The following is a 27,600-nucleotide window of genomic DNA, read 5'->3' on the forward strand; positions in this document are numbered from 1 at the left end:
AAGCATAAAATACATGAATAAAAAGATTAAGCAAGCCCTTAAGATAAGTTTTATCAAATTTATGTTTCCATTACTTATTTTTCAAGGAATATAAATGCAATGCAACATTAATCATGCATACTTGAGGATCTTTCTGTGAAGTGCAGCTCTTTTTTTCTTCATCTAAAATATACCCTTCTGTCCTTTGCTTATTTCTCCCTGTGTGATATGTCGTTGAACTCCATGTAATTGTGTGCCCTGTGAAAGGTAACAGAACGCTAGTCAGGGAGAGAAAAGGAATCAATATCCTGATGAAGTCTGAGAGGATTATAATGTCACTTCCTCTAAATACAGCTCAAACTACAGCGTATAGCCACACATGCAGTGCGCCAACATGTCCACAAACATCTCCTGTCCCCAAATGCATCAGCTGAGCTACTGTCAGAAACATAAAAATACAAGAAATAATAATAAAAATTTAAAAAAACAGAGAGACTGAGAGGGAGAGGTCTATTAAGTGCTGTGGTTTTCTATTAAACTCTAGTGGAGGCGGGGGAGAAAAGGGGAAGAGGAGTTCACATTATCTAAGAGAATTCCAATTAACACTCTCCCCCTCAGTAATTAGCTACTAAAATAGCTAGCAAAAAAAAACCAACCCTGACGCCACCGCGCTGCCTAATTAATTCTCAAATCGAGAGCATCTGATGCAGAAAAGAATCTGATAGTGTAGATGGCAGACAGACTGGTCAGAATAAACCATGAGAACTACTGATTAAGTGTAAAGAAAAAACAAAACAAAAAGTGTCCTTATGAGCTCAGCTTTTTTTGATCATGTTCATGTCTTCAATATTTAAAAAAACAAACAAAAAAAAAACACTGTAGTAGACTTACTGTAACAGAACTAGATTTGAGTAACAGAATTTAATTTGTAGATACTTTTAATCACAGACAAAAGCAAATGCCATTTATTTACCTCAATGAGGGGGAAAAACGTTAAAGAAGTGAGATAAAAAATAGAGATATAAAACATACTGAGCAGATCTAGGCCAAATAAAATTAAAAGAATGAGGGAGGGAAATCTGAAGTGAGGGACATAGCCAAAAAAGCAGATATCTTTTAGCCGTCTGCCGCTCATTTGCTCCTTCGCTGGTCAGTTCTTCCACTGTTTAATGCAAACAGAACTCGCTCTTTTTCCAAATCCTTTCTTTTTAACAGTGGCTTCTTGGCCTCTGCAGTAACGTCAGCACTGCGTCTATTAAAACAGCATGTGTCCCAGACTGCTACACACACACACACACACACACACACACACACACACACACACACACACACATAGAAACACACATAGCTTTGCACTTGGACTTTTTTTTGGTAAACTTTGAACCTCTTTCCATGAAGTGACATCTGAGTCATGGGGGTTAAGGTGTACTGAAAATTTTTACACAAATTGCCGTGCACACAGCGATGTAAAGTAGATAAAACATATACAAACGTACAATCAGAGGTAGGTATCATTAAGTCATCTATCTGCGTCTCCTATCAGTGACCAGTGCTGATGGATAACAAGACAGAGATAAACTCAATCAGCCAACAACCCACCTGGCCACAAGGTGGGCCGTAAAATCCCACTCTAATAATACCAGCCTTATGTATCTGCTTTTCAATAAGCACATGGCCGCCTGTTTCAATTAGACCTCTAACACACACACATACTCACACACAGCACACACGCACCTACATACACACATACTCACACACACACAGAGCTTATGCTTTTAATATATTGAGATACCCATCAGGTACATTTTACACAGCTTTTCACAGGCGCCCCCCCCACACACACACACACACACACACACACAAACTACAGTAAGTCAAACACACACAATGGCACATTATAAAAAAACACGCTGCCACACGCTGATCTGTATCTGGACAAGTCAAACTGTGATAAAGTCATTCTTCAACTACAGCAATCGATGGAAGTAATTTATTTACCTCACCAGGCAATTTCTGCTCTGTCTTCAGAAAAAGAAGGAGAGAGGGAAGGAGAGAGAGATAGAGAGACAGGGGGAGATTTGGCAAGCATGTGTGAGTGGTGTGTAAATTAATCTAACAGCAGTGAGATCCAGAGCCATGTATAAGTCCATAAAACAAGAGGAGGTTAAAGCAGCTCACATCATACACACACACATCAGGCAAAGGTCCAACACCAAAACCACTTCTTCCAGAGAGAGAAGAAACGTGAAACGTCATCTAGGTTCCATTAATGTGATGTGCTATCCCTGGATGCCACTAAAAAAGAGGGGAAAAAAGAACAGTTAAGAGTCCTTTCTCCTCTTTTTTCTTTCTTTCTTTCTTTCTTTCTTTCTTTCTTTCTTTCTATCTCTCCATTCAAAAGCAACACACACTGGCGAGAGGCCTGTCCACGGTCCTTAACTTTAACTCAATGAAATAAAAGGCACTTAACTAAGCCTCAATGATCGATACAAACACTGCTGCTGGCTGGTGCTCGAACACACACATGCAGACACACACTTATCCCACCTCCTCAGATGCTCATGCATATGCATGTCCATTGTGATTTATGCATCATGGCGGGGGTGTGAGCCTATCTGAGAGCAAGGCCAACACACAGGTCAGCTCATTTGTAAATCAGTTGCCTATTTATGGATGTGTACGCGTGACTGTTTGTGTGTGTATGTGCAAATGTGTAGCTGTTTGTGCCTATAAATCTGTGTGACTGTGCGTATGGGTAGAGGTCAGTGTTTTAAACAGGCTCATAATCACTGTAGCGCCTTCATTCATTATATTTATTGAGCTTTTGCTCCTGGTGTGTGTAAGTCACACAAGTTCTACACTATGGGTTGCAGTCTATTCAGTGTGTGTGTGTGTGTGTGTGTGTGTGTGTGTGTGTGTGTGTGTGTGTGTGTGTGTGTGTGTGTGTGTGTGTGTGTGTGTGTGTGTTCCAAGTCATGTCCGCTGAGTCCTGCTGACTATTTCTGCCAACCGGCGCTCTGACCCTGCTTTTTGCAGCAGGAAGTCGCCCAACTTTCTGACCTCTCTTATTATTCCCAGGAAAGGTTAGGGGAAAGCCTTTAGAAAAACGCCTTCCCATCAGAGTGGCTGTCAGTTAATGGGGTCCCCATAGTCTCTTCTGTCCTTTGCACTGGATTATGGGTAAAAAAAAATAAGACAAGATCTACACCCGAAGAGGTGTTGGGGGTTAAACATACGTTAATTTGTGGCATAATCTGAGAATTTAGCTTTCTTCACACACAAAGTGAAGAAAACAGTGTGTACTCCTTTGTGGAAATTCAGTGGTGTTGCTCCACCCTCCTCCCACCTCCTCTGAACAACAGATTTGGGCTAATAGGGCAGCTGCTTGTCCCCCCCCTCCCCTAAAGCCCCACTATGCTGCTCCCTCTGCAACCCTTCCACCCCATCTCCCTTCCCAAAAAAAAGCTCAGAAGGAAGCCTGTTGTTTTCAACTTGTTTTTGACATGGCTTTGAATGGAAAAGTTCCAACTGCTCATCCCAGAAAAAAGTTGAATTTAATTGGTTCAGTATTTTCCTTAAGTGTTGCTTCCAGATCATTTAAATGATAGCAATGAAAGAAATAAACATCTAGCTGTACGTACGTCTTTCCTTTCTTTGGTTTTGCTACGTTGTCAACACAAGCAACCGTATCCCGGAAATAAACTCTGCATCAGGCCGGCCAGCCAGCAACCCTGATTTCTAACAACATCACTCACACACACAACAGTTTATACTCTCCACAATGCAAAAAATATCATTTGGAAAGCAAGTGTCTTAATATACAAAAAAGGAAATATTAAAATATTGCAAGCCATTGCAACACCAAAAAATAATACCAGGGGAAATGCTACGGAGACAAAAAAAACAACAACCCTCAAACACAATCAATCCCTTGTGGTGTGTGCAAGTGAGCTCATAGAGATGTTTCAATGGATTGAAAACTGCGAGTATGTGCCAAATCACATAAGACAGCAGGGTCTGACCTCTATGTGTGTTCATTTGTGTTTGTTTGTGTGTGAGTGTGAGTGGTGCCCATGTGTGTAACTGGAGCCAAACTGTAAGCCATATGCCATTCTCCCACTGCACCCTCCCCCCCTCCCCAACCAGACACACACACACACACACTCGCACATATGCACTCATAAACACGCTTACATGTACACACACACATGCTTCCCTGTTTAAAAAAAATGCCCCTCCACTTCATTAGGAAAGTAAACACAAGTGCTGTCTGAAGTGGCTAATTAGAGACTAATTACTCCCTGCTCGTTACTAATGCAAATTAGATTATGCTGCTTAACTTCCTCGTGTCCACAACGCTGCTGTTAATTGAGGCCTTTTGAAATTAAATTACCCGCTAATTAGCATATCAAAACCATTAATTCTGAGCAAGGACGGGGAAAAAACAACAACAAATGGCAAGTTTTGCTAATGCGTTTTGCTAATTGAATATGTACGCTCAATACAGGGGTTTGTGCCAGGAATACCTATTCAGCTGATGAGCGTGCACATGCATTTTGTGTATGCGTGTGTGCGCATGTGTGTGTAAGCAGCGAGACAGAAACACCATGCATCGTCATAAGAGCAGCATATAATTAAAGAAACCATTCCATCTCTCCAAATGCTTTGTCAATATTTCCCTCTGAACGCACAACTCCACTGATGTTCAGCATGCGGGCAGCGAGGGATACAGCAGAGACTCCGAGAGAAAGGAGTGTGAGAGGGGATGGATATTCATCTCATGAGAGGCAAAAGAGCCACTGTATGTGAATGTGGAGTGTGTGTGCTGCAGTGGTATGTGAGGGGGTTTAGCGTTTGTCCAGGCTGTAAGGCTTCTTTGAAGTAAGGAACTCTGCCTCTCAGCTGCTCTCCTAAAGCCCCGGACCCCCCGCCAGCTCTTTCTGTGCAGCCCCCCCTCTCTTTAACTGCCCCTTCTTCACCTCCGCTACAATACCTGTCCAATTAGGGAAACACACACGCACATACATACACAATCCACTTTTTATGGCCACTAGCAGTGAACAGCCCAATCTTTCCTTCAATCAAAGCTGAATCTATTTTCTCTCTCTCTCTCTCTTCTAACTGAATAGATGATTTGAAACTTTGTGGATTAGAAATGGTGAGCATAATAATGGCCAGGCCTACCTGCTTATGAATAAGAGAGGACGCACACAGAGAAGCCAGGAGCTATTAGCTACTTTAATCTGCTGACGAAATAAAAGAATCATACATCTAAAGATCCATCTCAGCTTTGCATGTAAAACCAGCAGAAATAATGTCATTCTGAACAACTCCCCTTTCCCTATTCCAAAATATCTATCCAATCAGGGTGCGTGAAAAGCCCCATTCAGGTTGGCCCTTATAAAAGTTTCATCTTATTACACTTTCCAACTTCTCATTTCATTATCCCTATAATGGCAGATGAAAACCCAAATGGTAAAATTGAGAGGTAGCCATACAAAAAAATTAAATAACCATGATAATTAGATGTAAAGATATTATAATTCCTTTAACAGGATGCATAGAAACTGCTGCTCAACAATATTTGCCCTAATTGCTAGAATTATCATATTAACCAGTTACCATTTGAGTAAGTTGATTAAAAAATTGATTATTCGTCTATTTCTTTTAGGAGTTTCTTAATCAAAATCTTACATCCTTGAAAAATTAATTTGAAGCCGTTTCTTATCAGTTAATTAAATCGGGTTGGAAGTCATTTTTTCTGCGCGGCATGATTAGAACGGTTCTGTTCTCTTCTGTTCAGACACCATGACGTTAGAGGGGGAACTTTTCACTGTCTCATCAAACATTCACAACCACAAGAATAGGACTTCTTTGAAGGGCCCACCGCCTTTTTTTTTCTTCCAAACCTCTGCCTTTCTGATGAATTGTGCTATACCCAATAGATCTTTCTTTCTCGTTAACACATTCTCATTAACGGACAGAGAAAGCGAAAGGAGAGGGGAGGGGGAGAGAAAAAGGAGAGCGGTGAGGAGAGGCAGAAGGGAGTAAGGGAGGGGGGACCAGAGGTGGGAAAAACAGAACCCATGGCAGAGATAAAGTCAAAGGAAGAAATTAATACAGTGACACATTTGAGTACACAATGAAGAAAATTAAATATAAAGCCAACACACACATACAACGTTGCCTGGGTGACAGCCTTGGTATGGTCTGAGCTGAGACTAAACAACTAAGCCAGAAGCTAAAACAAGACCTGCTGTTACTACAGGGACAAAATGTCTATCTGACCAAAAACTGTTCTCCCGCAGTCATTGTTTTATTTTGGTATACTACTTGCCAAATACTTTTTTCCATCTAAATATTTTTATTTTGGAAAACAGTATGTGAAAATTGATTTTCCATATATATATATATATATATATATATATATATATATATATATATATATATATATATATATATATACTGTATATAATAGATTTTACTTCGTTTTGTATTAATTCAAATTTGCAGCTTTAAAAACTACACATCAGAGGGTGACTTCACCTCAGAAAACTAGTTTTCTATTTCTGGAAGAAGACTAATTATAAAGCTCTGCCCATGGGAAAGAAAAGCCCCTCTTGAAGGAGAGAGGGAGGCAGAGAGTCCATTCAGCACTGGCATCAGTGGAATATAAGTTTGTCTCTCTCCACTTCAGCGAGCAGCAGAGCAGAACCAAACAGATACAGTGTGCTCCACTCATCTGTCCATCCCCGACTCCTCGGGGAGGTATGGGAGGAATGGAGGGGAGGGAGGGGGTTCAAAAGGGGAATCAGTGAGGGTGAAGAGCAGTATGGTGAGTCTCTCTGATTGGATAATGAATAGAATGATTATTAGAGCCCAGCTAGTAAAGTTACGCAGAACTCTCAGCTCGTCATCAGCCAATCAACACGCTCCCTCATCAACCAGTCAAACCCTAACCCAAGAGGGTGTAGCGGGGGAGGTAAGCGGGGCTTTTCTATTTTCTCTTCCATCTGCCTCTCTCCCCCTTTTTCTCTGTCACTTTTTCTCTTACAACACGTCACCCTGTCTTCGGTACAGCTGCCCTCATCTTTCTCCGTGGGAGACAGAGAATTCTCAAAGCCACAATTACCGCACAGAACTATCAATTTCCCCTTCAATTAACCCTGTGGGAAGAGAGGGGACAAGGGAGAAAGAGAGAGCAGAGAAGGGGATGAGAGATTCAAATTTGGGATGAGAAGAGCCACCTCGGTCCGCTCCTCCTCCCCCTAGGGTGCAGTCATGTGTTTGGGCGGAGGAGGGAGAGAATTACACCTCCTCTGGATGAACTTGCCCCTGCCACTGGAGGTCAAACAAGTTACTGTACAGCACAGTCCCCCTATCCTCATTACCAGCAGAAAGGCCCAGCCACTGCTCCACTAATGCAGACTGTATGTTAATAACCAGCGTTCAAATCACAGCGCAGAGAGGCCGACAGCTAAGAGACACAGAGGCAGAGCGGCGAGGATGGAGGGAAAGAGAGGGGAGAGAAAAGGGGTTAAGGGGAGAGGGGGGAGGGATAAGGAGGGGAGCCTGGAGTTGTGTTTCTTAGATCAGCGACTAAGGGCCTGTGCGCTGTAACAACGGACAACTGTGACGGCATGCCTGCTCTCTGTGCTCTGTTCCCCTCTCCTCCTCCTCTTTGCTTTCCAACTTCCCTTCCCACCTCCTCCTACTCCTCCCTCCACCCTCCACCCTCTCTCTGAGCAAACCCCCTGGGGGAGCCGCTCAAACCAAACCCAGCCTTCAGCAAAGTTTTGCAGGCAAACTTTTCACAAAGCCCCCAGAAGCTGTACGCCTGCCTGACACCACGAAGCATGCCAGGGTTTCATTGCCACTCACCCTCCCTCCTGTCCCCTTTTTTTGTACTTTAGTCCTTCGTTCCTCCCTCAGTCCCCTCCCTCGTTTATGCTGACTACTTTCCGAGGCTAATGCACTGTTCCTGACTGACCTTTAGACAATGGAAACCTGCAGCAGCAGAAGTTGCCGATTAGGGCTACAGGTTGCATACGGCAGTGCTGACCTTCACTGGGCAAATGGGCATTGTGGCGTCTGCTAATCAACAACCCAATCGCCGCCTTTCAACCTGGTAATAAATGCCCTTAGTCCTTGAAGAAAATATTCTGTTTTCTCCATTACTTGCTGTTTGTTCTTCAACAGAAAGTCTCATTGAAATAGTAGAAATCAGTTCATTTGTAGTTTTTGTCAGAGAATGTGGCTAAAATCTGTCTGTTTTCGCACTGTGAGGCACAATCTTTATGTCCAGGGACAAGCAGGTGTGTTGACACAAAATGCACTGAACAAAAAGTTCTCACACTGAATACAATTCTTTGAAAGAGTAAAAGTTTACAAATCAAAATTATTAGGAATATGTGTGAATGCACTACAGTAATAGTTTCCTGCCTCTCCTACATGACATTTGTGTGCAAAATACTTGCAAAAACACTACAAAAATGATGTTTGAAATTTCTCTTTGAATCTTACAATAGAATAAAAAAAATGTTTGTCCTTTTACGACACACTCACAATACATACAGCTTCTCAGAGACTGTTGAGAGAGCTACTGTATTGATTGACCTTGCATTGAGTCTTGTCTTTTCAGTCATACGAAAAAAATGATTCCTATTGAAATGGTGCCTGAGAACAGAATGTTGGAGGTAAACTGTGATGACAGCCTGGATGTAATGAAGAGGCTGGGGGAACACAGAGCCATGATAATTAGAGACAACAGGCATGACAGGGAGAGAGGGGGGGGGGGAGTAGATGGACAGGAGAAAGTGCAAAAGAAGAGGAGAAAAGAGAGACAGCGAGTGTTGAGTCCTTTACAGTGAGTGACTATTGGAGCTACGACAGGGAAAAGAACACTTTCCGACCAACCACGGACCAGAAATGAAGGAAGCCCTGGCAACTGCAGGCACGCATGCTGTGTGTATGCGTGCAGCCTTATGAGTGATCTTTCTCGATACATTTAAATAAAATTAAGTAAAAATAAAAATAAAAAAAGATACTATTTTCTTTTTGTATGTCTTGTAATAAGTAGACCAAAATTGTCCAGGAGGAAAGCGGTCTGTGTTTAAAACAGTGTTGTGCCTTTGTAGATACAGTGGAAGAGTGAGAATGTGACAGCATTATTTGAATGTTTTTCTCTTTTAATCCGGGAAAAAGTTCTTTTAATTAATTGTTGAAAGAAAAAAGATGAGCATTTTCTTTTCTTTCTTTTTTTTTTATTTGACTTGATGTATTGAAGTTGAAAATGAAAAACTTTTCTGTAATTAACATGACATGTGATAACAGTAAATATATTTGAACTGTATCATATGCAGCCTGTTAGAATAATTACCTTGGCTTAAACGGTGAACCAATAATCTAAATACTGAAAGACAATACTACTCTCTTCACTATTTTTCCTACTCTTGTATTCTTGTTTTTCAGTGCTCTCTGCCTTCCTTTCCTCTCACCCCCTGACCAGCATTCTGCCGGCAAACAGCTAACACTGCTTCAAAGGCCAACAGCCCACAATGCAAACACACACACACACACACACTCTGCCTTCTCTCTCCTCAGGAACATGAGAGCTGGCTCTAATTCACAGGCTGGTAAAGCTGTGGTGGACAGCAGTCTTGATCTGGCAGGATTACGCTACTTTTATTTCCCCGAGAGTCATGGGGAGAGGGGTATGGGGGGGGGACTAAAATCCTTGTACAAATGTCAGACAACGACCGGTGACCAGGGGCTGCAACGATACACACTCACACACATACACATGCAAGCTCACACACTCATAAACGCTGCTGAAAAAGCCCAAAGTGCCACCCAGAGAAGAGACTCATCACTCTCGGTCTCATCAGTCTGAGAAAGAAGGGATGGGGGGGGGGCAAGAAGGGAGCCAAGCATGAGGAGGAGGGAGCGAGGGAAGGACGGAGGGAGTAAAAGAGTGAGGGAGTGTGGGGGGGTGGGGGGGATTACACAATTATTCAGATAACAGCTGGGTATAATCTAGTGGCAGATGTCTCCCGGTCAACAATGCCCACCACACACAGGCGTGCATGTGTATGCACACACACACTAACAGAGTTTCAATGCCCAGCGAGCAGCCACAGAGTGAAATAAACAGCCACTGATGAAACAGCACCAACTACTTAACAACACAGCTTTCGTATCGCTCTGTCTGGGAACATTATTTTTTTTTTTTAAATCAGTGTTTGACGCAGATGAAACAATCTATAAAAAATAATGACACAGAGCCTGTTTTCCCCTCAACAAGGAAAGGTCTAAAAAATACACACAAGTTGGGAAAGCAACGACCTGTTTGCTTTTCTTCTCCTCTGACAGCCGTCTGAAAAACAGAACCTAAAACCTGAGGAATTCCGTCCGAGGAGGAGAGAGTTGGAGGGTCACCGGTTGATTGACAGTTAATTGTTGTTGCACACACGCACGCACGCGCACACACACACACACACACACACACACACACACACACACACACACACACACACACACACACACACACACATGCAGAGCAGCATCCCTCTGGTCTGTGAGCGATCTCCAAGACTCCCGATAGTGGCTCTAGCAGGCACCCTCCTCCCCTCCCCTCTCTGAAAGGGCACTATAGAAGCCATAGAGTCTGCACCCCACTGGGCAAAGCCTGTACAGTCTCTGCACCTTGAGGGCCACAGCAGGAGGAAGAAGACGAAAGAGAGGAGAACAGACGTTGACAAGACAGAGACAAAGAGAGCATGTGGTCCTTTTCCATGGGCAAGATGTTATTCATCATATATACTCTAAAAAAGATCTCTGACTGTTTCTGTTCAAGAAGTTTTTGGGAAACTTAATTCCCAAGCGAACAAATCTTCATGTGAGGTTAAGCGTAGTAGAGGAGGAAGGGCGGCCCAATGCAAGTGGTGAGAGCGAGTTCTGTCAATCCGTCAACCCAGGCAGCCTATTGTGATTTGGTTTAACACTGGTTAACAGCTCGTCCTGTCAGGGGATGGATCATCCCACGGCGCCTCACATGCTAATAGCTTAAGTAGGCATCCCATGTCCCCCGGAACTAATACCATAAATACTAATACCATAAAAGAGCAGTGCACGCCAACTTTCCAGCCTCACTTTCGCCTGCGTTAGCCAACATCCCGATACTTTACGGATTAGAAAACATAATGAGATGCATTTAAATAGTTATTACCTCCCCGGTCCAGAATGGCAGGGAACAGGGACAATGGGCAAATACTGCATTGCTAATTTTCTTATCATCATATGTTAATGTAAACTCATCCTGGCTGAAGAAATATGAATATTCTGATGTAAATCAAAAACTACAAAATACTAAAATAAATCAGATTAATGGTAGATCTGATAACTGCAGAAATGACATGAGCAAAGAAATCGAAATATGAGAGTTTTTATTTGTCATCAGGTACTCGTAAAAGAATAACATGTAAAACTCATTTGAGTTCAATCAGGTTAGTTTATGGACCTGGATATTAATCCCTGTGCGCTCCTCCTCCTCTGGGAATCTCAGCATTTTATCGGGGCGCTCACTTATCCGCTCTGCAGATTTTTACCGCCGCAGCACCACGGACAAACGAGCACTCGAGAGCTGTGTAACGTTTCTCTACAGTCAGATGGTTTATGAAATGTGCAAAGTGCGTCTGTGTGTGTGTATCCATAACATTCTGAGTCTTGCGCTTCACAGCTGTCACCTACCCTTCACAGCCATCCTTTCAATACACATTAAAGCAGTGCTGCAGAAAGTTTAGTCACATTGTTGTTCTGAGCGAAGCTTTCCACTGATCTGCTCCCTCGGTTCCCCCGCTCGATTGACGGCTGCCCTGTCAGTTTGTCACAGCGCTTTAGAAAACACCAACGGCTCTCTGATGAAGTGCTTACAAAAGGTCATAGGGTGGAGGCAGCGGAGGGGAGGGCAGCCGACTACTGAGAGAGAGGGAGGCAAGGAAGAAGGAAAGGGAGACAGGACAGAGTGAAGGAAAATCCATAACACAAATACAGCTGTCAGAAGCAATGCAGAGTTAGCAGGGGACACAGCGACCGATGAGTTTTTTTTTTTTTTTTATGAAGATGCTCTGCTCGAACACAACAGGCCTTCTCCCACTTTCTACACAAAACACTGCTGTTTTATATATATGCTTCCGCCGACCATCTCGTGTGCTCTACCTGGCTGTGCCACTGACCTATAATGATCCTGTGTGACTCTGTCTGTGAAATCAAACTTGATAGCTCCAACTGCCTTACTTCACGATCTGTGCTCTCATTTTCCCCAGACTCCACAGCCTCAGCCCTCTCTTTCAGCTCCAGCCATGGCCTCAGGTGCCAAGCGTACTCTGGAGAGGCTGATCTAATGCTTCCTCAGCTCGTTTCCCTCGCTTCTACCAGCCTTTCACTCATATGTTCTATTTCTCTCTCCGTCCCTTTCTTGCTTCCATTTCCCCCCCTGTGCCCATAGGAAACCGTCTCTTCCGCTCTGAGCTGTTGGGTCACTCCTTCCCCACATCCATCAGCTGTTAATGGGCCGGTGCTCTGTGGAGCTGCAGAAACATCTCTAAGCCCCCCCCACACACACACACATACACACACACACACACATAGAAAAACTAATCTGAAATGCATGGACATGTTAATGACTACAGGCTAAACCACTGTGTCAAGCAAAATGATTACCTTATCAATCAGAGGGAGAAAAGTGCGTACATTTTAAAGAATGAAGTTGGGACTACGAGCGGGGCTGCTGTCACCACATATGCAATGACAGCTCTTTTAAAGGACACAAAAGGAAGAAAAGGCAACAAAAGACAACAACTGCTCCCTCTCACAGGTGGTCAACTTCCTAAAGACCGCTTAAATGCATCTTCCCGCTTTCCAACTCTGGTGTACTGCAACTTCCCTGCGCGACACCGCCTTCTGACCCATCACAGAAACACATCTCATCTTTGAAAAATGTGTGGGATTTATTATATGCGCACACACACACACACACACACACACACAGACAGACAGACAGACAGACACACACACTCACACAATTATTCTGCCCTCAACTTCTCCTAAATAACAGGTTCAATTAGAACCACATGTATAATCAGGCCTCAGTCTAAAGCAATGTGGCGGCACTTTCACTGTGCAGTCAATCACTTCACAACCAGAGCACTTCCCCACATGCTGCCTGCCCATAAGGAATAACACCTTCATTTATTCCATTAATTTGTCAATTATATTTCATTAACATATCTTTAAAGCGGTAGTAGTGGTACTCGGTGATTGCATATGGAGACGTGTAGCTTTTCGTTTTTCTATCTTTTTATATCACAAAAAATTGAACAGTTTTATTCCATAAAAATTGGAGATATACTAAATTTAAATGTTTCATTTAAACACATAATTACACAGTTTCCACATTTAAAAGCCCAAAACATGTTCAGCTCAAATGCGCACACCCAGCAATAACGGCAGCTTCAGGACACTGGACACTTGAAATAATTCCATTTAAAAACATGCTTTCGCTCCCTGCACAGTAACATTTTTTTGCTTTCTCAAACCCCTTCGAAAGGATATTGAAAATTTAACCATTTCAGCTTTTTAAGCAGGTAGTGCACTAAGTGCTGCAATAGAAGTAAACCTGTGAGTATCTATCACGGGTCAAATCCTACATGTATAGCAGAGTTGTATACGGGTGCTCTTCAACATCACTTTGGAGCCAAAAGCCCACTCAGACTTGTAGGCTAGGGATAGCAGGAGGGCTTTAATGAGGAAAGCGCGAAAGATGGAGAGACGGACAGGCGAGCCATCAATGCTACCGACGCACAGGACATTTAAAACTTCAAATACTGTCCATTTCCACTCAAGCAGGACAGGTGAACTGAGAAAAAAGCACTCTTGTACACACACACTCCCGCACTCAGATATATACACTTTTCCACACATACATTCACACGTGCTCATGCTGGAGGTAAGGACTCTCTGAGTGAGTTTATGGACTAACACAATCATGTTGCTGGCTTTTAATCCTGCTTGAAAGGGTTTTAAAGCGCATGAGATTCACAGCCATTATTGCCCATCTCTAGACGGTCTCATACATGCGCTAGAGTCACACACCAACACACTGTCACACACACAGGACCAAGCTAAAAATCAGCATTTAAGTAATGTGTCAGTAAGCATAACAAAAACAATTGTCTGCTGTAGAACAGAGTCTAAAACTGATAAAAATCAGCAGTACACGAGCGACTTTTACAAACAATGAAACAAAACAGGACATGAAAAAGACACAGCTGTCGAGAGGAGGGGGAAAAAAAGCAACGAAGGAAAAGTGTTGAGGCAAGTCAGATGAAAAAAGGTGGCAACGCTGAGGCAAACACAGACACCGACGACGCACAAGAGCCAACAGAGAGTAGAGAGAGTGGACATGTCTCTGACACCTCTAGCTTCCTGCACACATATAGGCCTACTCTTTTTAACCCAAATAACTCCTTTTGGCCTCTCAAATACTTTTTTGTATCATTGTCTCCCATTATATTTCCATGAAAGCCTGTCACTGATGTGACCAATGAGCAAAGCGTATCATAGAAATGACAACTTCACAGTGAGTTTACATACTGTTGGTAAATGCTGCAGTGTTTAAGTAGAAATAGTTTTTTTAGTAGAAATAATAAAATATATCCTTTATCCTTCAGCAGTGTCTTGCTGTTCTCCCTGAGCCCCATTGTAGGTTCATTTTGAAAGGGGTTATCAGTCAGGCAATTTGAAATAAAAATGTACTAATCACTCAATTGTTCAGTAATCTGTATTTTGTTGGAAATTGTATACCTACGACTCCAAACATCACTGTTTTACAGTAACTGAGACAGCTCAGCTGCCGAGCATTCACTGTGCCAGAGAGAAATGAAGCAGCTGAAGGAACATGTAGCTACAATAAAAATAAAAAAAATGTTTTTATTTTTTTTATTTTTTCCCTCATATTTCTGGGAAATCATTTCAGTAAATAGAGCATATGGAAACAATATTATCTGAGATAGCATTGACGATTGTTGTCAGCATACACTTGTGTAAATAACTGTCACACTATTAAAATGGTTCAGGTGTGCTGATATGCAAATTAAATACATTCAGCTTCTTATGTCTGCTAAAATTAACAAATGAACCATCTAAAAATTCTGATCACATTTTGTTGATTTTAACAAACCGCAGCATGAAGCTGTGTGAACACTAAAGACATGAATGTGCAGATTTGTTGGAAGGCTACAACTCAATGTCTAGGTGAAATAAACTTTTTTATTTTTTTTATTTTTTTTATTCTAATTCTGCACACACTTTAGGCTACACCAGGGGCTCCGAGCCACCGCAAAATACCTGCTTTCCTGTCTGACACCAGAAATGTGGTCATAAAACGTGATGAAGAGCTTTTTTTCATTCCCGCTGGATCTTCTATTAAAGTGCAATTAAAAGTGTGTCATCGCATCGCGGAAATGCCACCACAGAGGACAGGAGGGGGTGCGGGGGTCGGTGTGGGGGGGAGGGAGGGGGGGGTACACAACAGGAGAGAGAGGATATAGTAAATAAAATTAATTATGCCAAATGCCCCAGCGCCCATCAATCACGGGGCAATAATGCCCGTGTCAGGGTGTGCACCCACACGGCCTGTATGCTATTCTCTCAATGACAGACAACTAACAGCAATTAATTGTCGTTTCATCTCTCCCTCTTTTTTTTTTTTGTCTGCAGCTTTCCATCACGCGGGACCTGAGTCCGTCTGACATGCGGGAATGCTGTGGCTGATGACATTTGATTCGATGAGTTTTATTTTAGAGAGGGGGACAAAAGAAGACCAACTTCATTTTCACAACACTTAAGTTGATGTGACACATGTTGTGTTAAGTTGGCGCAAATTAAAGGTATTTTAAACTGTATATCTCATTATAATAGCCTATGTTATTATTATTTTATTTTTTAAATATTTCCCTGGTAATAAGTTTTTATCTTTTTTTTTCAAGAAAGAAAAGATAATTTTCCTTTGTGGTGTGGGCCTGCTTTCAGGCGGTCTATGACTGCAGAAAGGAAGGAAAAACATGGGTCATGCAGAGGTTCTGTACAGGCTTCAACCCCCTCAATTTCTATATTTATAAAATTGTCTAAACCAGCTCAAAATGTGCAGGCATATTTTTTTTATATTTTGTCATCAAACGTATAACACGTGTATTTTAATTCATGCAATCAGTCTAATTTATGAATTATAAAAAATACACTAAGACGCATGCAGTGTTATAATGCACTAGTTATCACAAGCCTGCAGATCAGATCCGTTTAATTCTCCCTTAAACTTTGACTGTGCATGAACAACTTTCCTCCACGCCCTGCTGTTAAGACCTTCAGCTGTAGGCCTACATTGCTATTTATTTAATCCGGTGAGATTATATAGAATATACACCAAACCCAAGTGAGGTCACATAACGCGGTTCCAGTTTCAAAAGTCAAAAGTGTTTGAAAAGAAAGTATTGTCCCCTGACCTATTGACTATGACCAGAAATCATTTTTGTCTCTCTTAAAAACAAAGGGTCTATTATCCTCAGTCAGGGGTGTTAATCTAATATTTTTTTTATTTCAAAAGTTAGTTTAATTAGGCCTATAATAAACTAAATGAAACAAAGAATTGTAAGACAGTGTCTTGTCGGCTAGAGTTAAACGGGTATAAAGCGATGACAAAGCATTCACACGGTTCGCACACGGGTGTGTAAAATTATCACCACATAACCTACGTCGGTGTTTATTATCAAATCCCTTAACAAGGGTTATTAACGGGGACGCAAAGTTAAATGTGATGCCTCCGTTCAAATCCTATACCGATCATCTTAGTTAGTCCCAGTGAGACACACTTTTTGTTGCCACATGAGCAACTAGTTTGGACAATGACACTTTGCACCGGTCCTCTCTGTCCACCCAACTATGCTCTGATAAATTATAAGAGTTCAAATAAACCGCCCTTTAAAATAAACAGTTTGACTCAACACGTGTGAAAAAGATCGAGAGAAACTTTTTCCATTGTAGAAATTGAAAAGATAACTTCAAAGAGGATTTTTTACTTACAAGTTAAGCGTTAATTAAAGTTCAAATGAAACATGGACGGAGGGAAATCTGAAAGAGGAAAACTCCGAGTCTGTCAAGCTGGAGTTTATAATAGGCTACTCTATAATAGCCTTCCCTATTATATTATTAGGCTGACTTGGAGGAGTTTCACAAACAATGTGCGATGAAAAAGTGGAAGTTCGATGTTTTTTTGGCTTTTGGTAGACTACCGTGTGTGTCTCAGAGAGTTTCAATGGAAGCACAGAGCGAGGAAAGAGTGAGGAAGGTAAAAAGGGGGGAAAGGAAAGTGTAGATAGTGCATCAACCTGTTCTCTTGTTTTCTGAAGAAGTCAACTTTCACGCCAGTGGTTGGACCATGTGGACAGCCCCGCTTCTGCTCCTCAAAGCCCCGGCGCGTCCACTCTCTCACGGCGACAAAGGGGGACACAAACCGAAGGGACGAAAAAAAAAAAATGGAAAGAAACAGAGAGGGTAGAGAGAGAGACAGAGAAATCTAGGATCTAAGACCGCAGGACCATTGCTTTAAACGACAAAGCGTGCTCGTTAGTCCTTTCCTTTTCCCTTTTGTGTGCGTCCTCTCTCCTCGGAGTGGCCCCTCTGGAGTGAAGTCAGAACAATACTGCCGCTAAAACTCTGGCACTGTGCGCAAGTTGCCGCGGAGAAAGCGCGCAGCTTCTCGTCTTGTTTTGTTGCGTCTGCTTCTCCTCGCTATCTTTTCAAGAGGCTTACTCAGCGCGAACAACCTCTCCACCGGTCCTCACTTTTTGGCATCCCGTCTGTTGCTTGCTCGTTCGCTGGAAATCACTGTTGAATCACTAGGGCTGTGTGAGTGAACGAGTGGAGTGTGTGTTGCGAGGGGGACAGTTTGCTGCGCTACCGTAATGCCTCTAAAGCAGGTGCGCGTTTGCATCGCTTGCCCGAACCTCGCAAAGCCCTGGCGCACAATAGGAAAACAGCAGCCGGTGAGAGGTATCTCTCTCTCTCTCTCTCTCTCTCTCGCTCTCTCTCTCTCTCTCCCCCAGTGTGTGTGTTTGTGTGTGTGTGTGTGTGTGTGTGTGTGTGTGTGTGTGTGTGTGTGTGTGTGTGTGTGTGGAAGGCACTGATCTTTTGACCTCTCTTTGCATCCCGGCTGAGTTGTGCTATTGTGGAGGCAGAGAGGAACAGATGTTTGCCTGCACAGAGTTTAAGCTCAGAAACCGTCAGAAACTAAGCACAATAACCCAAACTGAACCTTATATTAAACACTTTGGTTTTTCTACACTTCTAGCCTACATTTGATAGGTTGTATTGGTACATTTAAAAAACAAAACAGTATAAATAACATATTTTTCTACCCTTTTTGCTCTTAACAGACCTTATTGTAATATGACTTTCATCTTTTTCACACTGCATGGAAGCCTTTATCGATTTTCATGCCAAAAAGATTTACATCAACCTAAGAGATGCTGTATTTGACTAATAAAAAAATAAGTGTAAAATCAGTAAAAGTGGGTTCACTCTTGTCTTACACTTACCTTGCAAATAGACAGTTATATTGTGATTGGACAGATTTTACTGTCTGCCTACCTCACTATGTCCTTTATGTATTTTGGAAGCTTGACAACTCCTTTTGCAGAGTTATTACCAGCTTTTTTTTTTCTTTCTTCACCACCACATTCATTTACTAATTGACAGCATAATCAGTGTTGAGATTTCTGTCTCTGATGAAATTTGGAAATTACGTCATACCTGTCGCTGCAAAAAGTGAGGAAAAAAAAAGTGCCATAACTCATAAGAAGATCTTGGAATAATTTTGCTGTGGCCATTAAATGAGATTATTCCCTCCTGCCTTTTCTCTATCTGAGCTTTTATCATTGGAATATGATGGCAGTCCATCACAGCACCGCCCAACAATGGGCCACGACTGCAGTAAATCACAACACATTCATTAGCACGATCAATACCACTAAAAATATGTGTCTGTGTGTGTATGTGTGCAAATGTTTTGGGTGTGTGTTTGTGTGTGTGAGTATATATTAGCACCTATATATATATATATATATATATATATATATATATATATATATATATACTATATACTTTTTTCAACTTACTCATCTCTCTTCTGAGCCTGACAATTTCTTGCCAGGAACACTTTGTTATATATCTCCAATAAATCTCCAGAGAAGTGACAGGTGCTAATGTGAGCAACTGGATAGTGATGCTTTTTTTAAGTGGCTGTTATCATGAAATGTGCACTTTCAAGTTTGAGCTAAAAAAAATGAGACGGTATTATTAAAAGAAAGTTTAGAACTGAACCAGAGAGGGTGTGTATACGGTTCCTTCAAATCTTTATAGTGACAAACTGAATACTGAATACTGTAACTGGATTTAAGAGAGAAGCACAAAAGAGAGCAGAGAGACTGAATCATCTCTGTGCTTGTTGTTGTGTAACTGTTGCCATTTTTACTAAAGATATCAATCACCCCCGCCTGTTAGTAGAATAATGATTTTGTAGTTGTTGTTTGTCTGTTTTGGCTCATGGTTGCATAAAATAACGAGATTAAACAGAGCATAGGAAACTTGGATAGGACTCTGGGTCCTGCACGGCCTGAATAACGCCAAGCCAGGCCGGGCTGAAGCAGGCCAAGTATGAAACCGGATCAAAATAAAAGCTGGCTTGGACATCTTAAGTCAACACCTTCATTCTTGTTCTTGAAAAGGAAAGGAGAAAAACGCTGTTTGGCCCTCTCACCCATCTCCTATTCCCATTTAGGAACCCTTCTCTCCCTGTTAATCAGGAGGAATAATTATCAAAATGGACAGGTAATTAAATTAAAACATAAGTGGCTACATGAGCTGGGTTGGCTGTACTACAAGGTTTTCCCTGGCTTAATTAAAGAGAAATATGGGAGAGCTCACCCACAGTGTCACAAAGCTGGAAAAAAAAGCAGGGAAAAAAAGCTCCTGCCACTAACTTGAATAACTCAATCTGATCGTTTAAACACAGGATTTTGGATTGATAAAAAAAAGAGCTGATTCTGGCCTGTGTGTATATGTGGGGGAGAATTCTTCTTCACTGCTCATTCCTGAACAAATCAGCCCTGCAGACTATGTTGTTTGTTTGCGTATGAGAGCAAAAGCACATGTGTGGCAGGGACTGTGACTCTCTTTAGGTTTGACTCTCAAGGCATTGTGGGATTTTGTGGGGGTTGTTTGTAAACATCAACAGCAGTAAGTTTGATTTTATTGTGGCTTTATTTTACGACATTATTCCCAGATGGCTGTCAAAGCTTGCAGTTTTTTAATGCGCCCGCCACACATTCTGCGCTGCCCCGCCTCACACACACACACACACACACACACACACACACACACACACACACACACACACACACACACACACACACACACACACACACACACACACACACACACACACACACACACACACACAAATAAACAGACCCAGAGCGGGAAAGCAGTGCAGAGACCAAATTATCAAAACATTCACAAACACGATCATATGTGCCCACACCCACTTTGGTACACATATGAGTGTACATGTTTACAAATAAAGACAAAGTGGGAAGGCTGCATACACACACTCACATAAACAAACACACACACATTCACATAAGTAAACACACAAACACAGCACTGCCGCCTCTGTGGTTATACAAAGACAACAGAAGTCTGTGGCTGAAAAGCACCACTGCTATCTCAGGGCTGGGTGTATTACAATAATAAGTGGCTGAGTGCATCCACACCAAGCTTGTAGTGCAGTACCTCTGAACAACATGTGTTTGTGTGTGCGTTAGTGTTCTATTAGCAGATGTTTCATAAAACATGTTTACTGTCACAGCTGCTCCGCATCACACAACCACACACACACTAAAGCGAGAGAGAGAGAGAGAGAGAGATAGAGAGAGAGACAGAGAGAGAGAGAGAGAGAGAGAGAGAGAGAGAGAGAGACAGAGAGAGAGAGAGAGAGAGAGAGAGAGAGAGAGAGAGAGAGAGAGATAGAGAGAGAGAGAGAGAGGGGGGCATACTAAGAGTGTGTTTATCACTACTCTCTCCCATTCTTGGCCTTTAGTTGGAAGGGAATAATTAGGGAGTCCCTGCCAAGGCAGTGGTGTACGTGTTAACAAGCTGTTTTAACACACTCACACACTTCTTCCCATATGCAGGGACAGCCAGAGAGAGCTAGAGAGAATCTTGTTCTATAAGCCTCAAGGACTCACTTCATTTTAAAGCACTTGTGACCCAGAAGTGGAGTCCAGAAACAAGGCTCTAGCCGGGGTGGTGTGTGAATCTGACAGGTAACCACGTTCACATCAATGAGGCTCCAAAACAAAAAAAAGTCAAGTCGGGCAGACTTGACTTTTTTTTGTGTGAACGTTGAAGAAAAGTGACGGAAACTACTCATCCTCCAAAACATCCTTCTCTTTGAAAGAAAATTGTCAACATAAAAAAAAAACACTGACTTGCTTTACTTAAGAAAAAAGAAAAACATGTCTTCATGAATGACGGATTAACCACCCAAGTAGCTGTTAAATCACAGTTAGAGAAGGATGTCAATTGTCAACTTATCAACTATAACTTTCTTAGGAAAGTCAATGTTGCTGTAATGAAAGTTTTACATTTTTCCTCAAACCCACTTCAGGAGTTCAAGTTTTGGGAGATAACATTAGATGCCAGCTCATATGCAATGACGCATTGGAGAGCAAATTTCCCCCTGTTTCCTGATGTTTTTGCTGTAAAATCATTTAATTATACCACATCTGAGGCGGTGAATGTACACACACATGCATGCATTCCCACACGCAAGTCATACAGTGCGTTACACACTGACATGTGGAGGAAGAAAGGGAAGGAAGGAAGGAAGGAAGGAAGGAAGGAAGGAAGGAAGGAAGGAAGGAAGGAAGGAAGAAAACTGTTGACTGCATTTTCCTGCAATGTGAGTGTCTGAACTAATCTGGGATTCAAAGCAAAGAATGGATGAGAGAGGAATAGGATGTGTATGGGTAACTGTTATAATTTACTCTTTTTAAACATGTCACTATTTGTTACTGTTGATATTTAATAATATGCGTATCCTTAACAGTTTTTAATGTCATATACACATTGTTTTGTACCACTAACAATACATTTGTGACTTTTAAGGTAAAACTTCGGTTCAGTGTCTTACTTCTTCCATCACTGCAACAACAACCCTGGTACTTGGTCAAGTTAACCCAGTACTGCTTCTGTGCTATATTCATTATATTCATCCCAACTGGGTCAATGTTGATCCAGTGATTTTTAGTGTGTGGTGGTCTGTGACACGACCTCCATGATGCTATATGCAGGCCAGACATGACAGAACTGTGCCAGTCTTCATGTGTCTCTCCGTTTAGGTTGTATACAAGACATTTAGAAAACATCCCTGAAACCCTATCCCTTCATCTGTTCATGTGCAAGACATACAAATGCATAAAAAAAACACACACACCCACACACACACACACACACACACACACACACACACACACACACACACACACACACACACACACACACACGCAGCTTTCCAGTCCCTCCCTCGGTGCGATCTTGTATCAAAGCAAACAAATGACATGCTGTCTTCTCCTCTCTCCCCCCACTGTCTGTCTTTTTTGATGTGTGGTTGTGTAAAATGACACGCCGTATCTCTCCAGCTGACATTATCACTCGCCGGCATGCTCACATCTTCCGGCCGCACGCCTTTCCCACAGGACTCCCTACAGCAGGGGTCTTTGTCTCCGAAAGCATCGCGCACACATAGAAAGACGGGGAAAAGCCTCTATGATTTTACCTCTGTATTGTGTGCTGTCAGTGACTGGTTCAGGGAATGAGAGAGAGAGAGGCTAGGATGGAGGGATGGAGAGGAAGGATAAGATAGGATTGGCTTTCTTTAGCAACCTTTTTGGTGTGTGTGTGTGTGTGTGTGTGTGTGTGTGTGTGTGTGTTTTTTTTGGAAGATGTGATGTGTGGCATTTCTCTGCAGAATATTTTTAATGCAGAAGAGAGAGATGTAACCCGGAGAGCTCTGTCACATTAGTGCGGCCTTCAGTGTTAAGCTGACATATGTAACAGCCCTGATACAATAACCAGCTCAAGACTCTATCATGCACGGGGCGATAGGTTGATAGATGGCAGGGAAAAGTGTTTGTTTTAAAGAAACAAAATAGAAAAGTAAAAAAAAGAGAAAATAAAAAATGAGAGATTACAGATTTTTATTTATCAATATACTGTATGTAAGGGGGATGAACAATTAAAAAGTGCTAGAAATTTGAAAATGTCAAAGTGCAAAAAAATAAAAGAAAGGAACATTTAACTACCACCAGGTCAATAAAGCTACAACAGTCACATCAATCTCCACTCTGGCTGTAGAACCCTTTGACACTTTGTACACACAGTGTCTGCGACAATTGAGGACAAAAAAGGAGCGACAAAAAAGGAGCGGCAATTGAAACACAAATCCATTAAATTACATCTAGTAATAGTAAAAGTACGTAACTTTTTCATTTATTTCAAACAAATCCCCCCCCCCCCCCACCAATCATTGAAGAATGCCTCGCAGGTATTTTTGTCCTCTTCAGATCTCTTTAGTAAATGACAAGTTCACTTATTAAAACATGAAAATAAAAACATTTAATGCCTGTAGTTTTTACAACCTTGGAGGCTTCACGACATTGAATGCAACATTTATTTCATGTAAGTTTTGATCTGAAATTCACTATAACTGGGGACATTTACTGGATCTGTTTATGTATGTGAACTGTGGTTGTGAAAAGCTCAATGATTTCTATTGACCTGCAAACTCAGTTCCCGAGACTATTCATCTCTTCTTTAGCGCCTTTTGCATCAAACAAGAAGTAATATCAGTGGTTTAACTAACAATGATGCAGCAGGGAACTGTTTATGAATATAACTCACTTTTCCTTTTTGCACAAATGTCCTTGTGATTTGCTGTAAAATGGGTAAAAAAATAAATAAGTAAAGCTACTCAAGATGGGCTTCTCTCATGGTCAATCCGTGGTTGATCACATGATGAATAAGTGTGGCCCTGATCTCATCAGAGATGGCTCTCCTTCTTTCTCTTCTTCCCTGTCTCTCCCTCCTCCTCCTCCCCTTGCTCTCTGTCTATTGTTGACATCCATTGTTCAAAACAGGTAATCTGACCTTTGACCTATTTATAGGCCTATACTAAAGCAGTGATTGGTTAGTGTTCAGTTAAGCATAATGTGTTTGCAAATGTGAGGAGCGTGTTTGTGCCCTGGTAAATAAGTGTAGCATTTTGATTGGTTGTGTTTAGAAAAGGAAAGCAAGTCACTTCCTGTTAGATTTTTGTGTCTTAGGTAGAGAATTGTGCGTAGTGTTTTGAAAAAAGTGTTTTATGCAATTGAAAACTGAATGAAAGGCTGAGAAATAGCATATGGTTTTGGAGATTTGGTGTGTAGTTTTGCACTTTGAGTTAGAGGTTTAAAAAATCGTGTGACATGAAAAGATTTTGTGTGTAAGCAGTTGAAAAAACCTGTAATTGTTACCACTTCAATCAGGAAGTAAGCACTATGATGCCTCTTTTTTTCTATATATTTTTTCTGCATAATTTTCGTTTTCAGTTTACTGTTTGTTGTGAGCATGTTTCTGTTCAGTCCTATGTAAATATATCTGCTGTGAATATGTTGCACTGACTTGTTTGGTGAAAAATAAAAAATATAAATGTTTCAAAAGCATGTGTGTGTATCTGCAAATATTTATGTGCATGTGAACAATCTGAAGAATCTTCTACAATTTGAACTATTTTAGTATTATGGCAAAGCATACTAAAGATGAGAGTGCTTTTCATTATGCCCAACAGTGTGTAGTTGGTTAGACAAAAATCTGGTAATGTGAATGAAGTGTGTGCCATGTGGTGCAAAAGTTTGATTTTGATAATGCTATATGTAGTTTTGGTTGCAGTGCTTCATTTTGCAGGATATATGAGATATTTTGCAGTTTGGGTGTGTGATTTTGCGAATTGTGTTAAGTATTTTGATGAAACCACACTAGTTTGCAAAATGTGTTTTAGCAATTGGAGAAAAAAAACTGTAATTGTAGACACACCAATCAGGTTTAAGCACTATAAAAATGCAGCAGGTACATCTAGTATTTTCTGTACTGTATTTTCAGTTCTTTTCAGATCTTTTTGTTTTGTTTTTTACTGTAACTGTAGCCTGTACTGAATACAGTATGTTATGTTTGTCTGTTGTTTGCTGAGCTAACAGTGTTATGCACATTACGGTAGTAGCATGAAAACTGGGACATGTTTTGTTGTGATTCTCCATGTTGACATGTTGACTGATTTGGGTATATGGAGAGAAATTAATTATATTTCCCTCAGTCTGCAGCATTGGTTTTGTGTAGTGTTTGGTGAACTTATTGTGTAATTGCACTTTTTCTGTGTACTTCATTTACACTCTAATCACTGAGAAGTAGAATTGTTAAAAGTGTTTTAGGTTAGCAACAGCAGTGTGTAAATGCATTTTTTTAAATTTGCTTTTGACTCTTGTTTGTAAACTTTGTGTTTTAGGTTGTAATCGTTGAAATTATTTTCATTGGTCATTCAATGTTTATTTTCTGTTGGATTGTACTGTATTTTTACAAATGTGTATCATGTGAAGCACTTTGTGACTTTGTCTGTAAAAGCTGCTATATCAAATAAACTTATCTATCTATCTTATCTTATTGGTTCAAACTGAACTAAGTCATATGAAACGTGTGTGTTTCATATGGTAACAAAATATGTTTTTTATGAGTTAGTGTATAGTGCAACAATACACTAGTATAGTATAACAAGAGTGTTTCATTTTGCAAAGTGTCTGAGGTGTTCTGCTAATTGGGTGTGTTGTTGTGCTAATTGTCTGTAGTGTTCCGGTCCATGTTTTCAAAATAATGCTTAAGCAATCGAAGAAAAAAAAACTGTAATGCTGATACAAGGTTTTAGAGAATTTTAAATGGAGAAAAAAAAACACATTTTTAGTGAAAACTAAAAACTTTTTTACTCACTATGACACGCAAATCTGCGAAGGTTAAGATGTTCAGCATAGCAGCATAGTGACAATTGCAATTGCATCCAGTATGTGAAAATGCATGTCTTTCCTCAATACAGGTCACTCTGTGTGTGTGTGTGTGTGTGTGTGTGTGTGTATATATATACACTGCAGAGAGAAAGAAAGAAAGAAAGAGAGATGATGAAGGGCATCAGAGGTTGTCAAATTGCCACGGTGCTTTTTGTCCTGTCAAACACTCACGTGATTCAGTCTTGAGTGAATTTCAATAATCATCCTGAAGGACTTTTCTTCTTGGGCCACATTCTGCTAAATATATCTCTCTCATTCTAATTCCTCTTCACAATACGTCTGGCTCAGGCTACTCATCATGTCATTGGTCCCTTTTCTATTCCCCTGTGTTTGATTCGGACAAATACACGGATTATCGGCCAGGGGGATTTTTTAAATATATGGCTAATGTGAGCTTTCATGCCTGTGCTTTAAGCTGCTGAGTATTTAAAACCAATCTTAAGGAAGGGAGAAAACGCAGAGGTCAGGCTTTTTCTGCGCCCCGTGCCGGAGAAAAGAGAGGGAGCGAGATTGGGAGAGCGAGGCGGCGTTAAAGTGAAAATGGAAGTAAGGAAACGGAAGTAAGAGAAAGACAATAATTTCCCTTCTATTTAAATTCTAACCAGGATTAACTTTGGAATCGCAGGTATCAAACCTCATCTGGCGGCACTGCTAAGAGAACTCCCTCAATGAAAGGAAAAGTTGGTCTCCTCACTGTGGTTGTGTGTGTGTGTGTGTGTGTGTGTAAGACAGACAGAAAGATGCTCGGGTAGGGATGCTTCCCTCTGCTTTTTCACTTATCTTGTGCCCTCCTATCCCAAGGAAATTGGATGTAAAATGAGAAAATATATCACACACTCTCTATTTTATGGGGCTATGACAGTACAGTGAGGGATGAAAGCTCCATCATGTATCTGTCCACTACCTGCGCCGTCAGAGTGACATTTACTCATTTACAATTCAGACACTTTCTACTCCTTATTACTGTCTTTCTTCCACCTTTTCTTTCATCTTTCTTCTTGTTTCTGTTCTTCTCTTGTCCTCCTGTCTCCTGTCCTCTCTTCCCTCTTGTCATTTTGTGTACATATGAAAGGCAGACGGGGCCTTTGGTAGCCACTCAAACAGGATCGAGTGTGTGTCTGTGTCGCTGCGTGTCAGCCTAAAGAGCAGAGGGTGATTTGCGGCATTACCTCTACAGCTTTAAACTGCATCAAGCAACTTACAGACCTTTTTTATGACTGTAATATAAGGTACTTAACATATCACTGCCATAAAGTGCAACAGACACAAGGGTCGAGGAACTTGCACACTCAGACACGCACACATACGTACGTTACTGAGGAGAGATGATGGTGGAGTTGGAGACACATGTATGTATAAA

The 27,600-nt window shown here is 41.4% G+C and overlaps 1 protein-coding gene across 3 annotated transcripts in view; it reads right to left on the reverse strand.

Annotated features, from left to right (window-relative positions):
• The window catches only part of foxp4 (forkhead box P4), a 92,519-nt gene extending 74,511 nt beyond the window's left edge, over window positions 1-18,008 (reverse strand). For 2 of the 3 annotated variants that reach the window (XM_078248191.1, XM_078248189.1), the window contains exon 1: window positions 17,421-18,008. The gene's annotated coding sequence lies outside the window, so the exon portion shown is untranslated. The remainder of the gene's footprint in view (window positions 1-17,420) is intronic. The other variant, XM_078248192.1, reaches the window with a different exon arrangement.
• Window positions 18,009-27,600: the final 9,592 nt, after the last annotated feature.

The sequence above is a fragment of the Sander vitreus genome, chromosome 4 (assembly GCF_031162955.1).
Source record: "Sander vitreus isolate 19-12246 chromosome 4, sanVit1, whole genome shotgun sequence".
Lineage (NCBI taxonomy): Eukaryota > Metazoa > Chordata > Actinopteri > Perciformes > Percidae > Sander > Sander vitreus.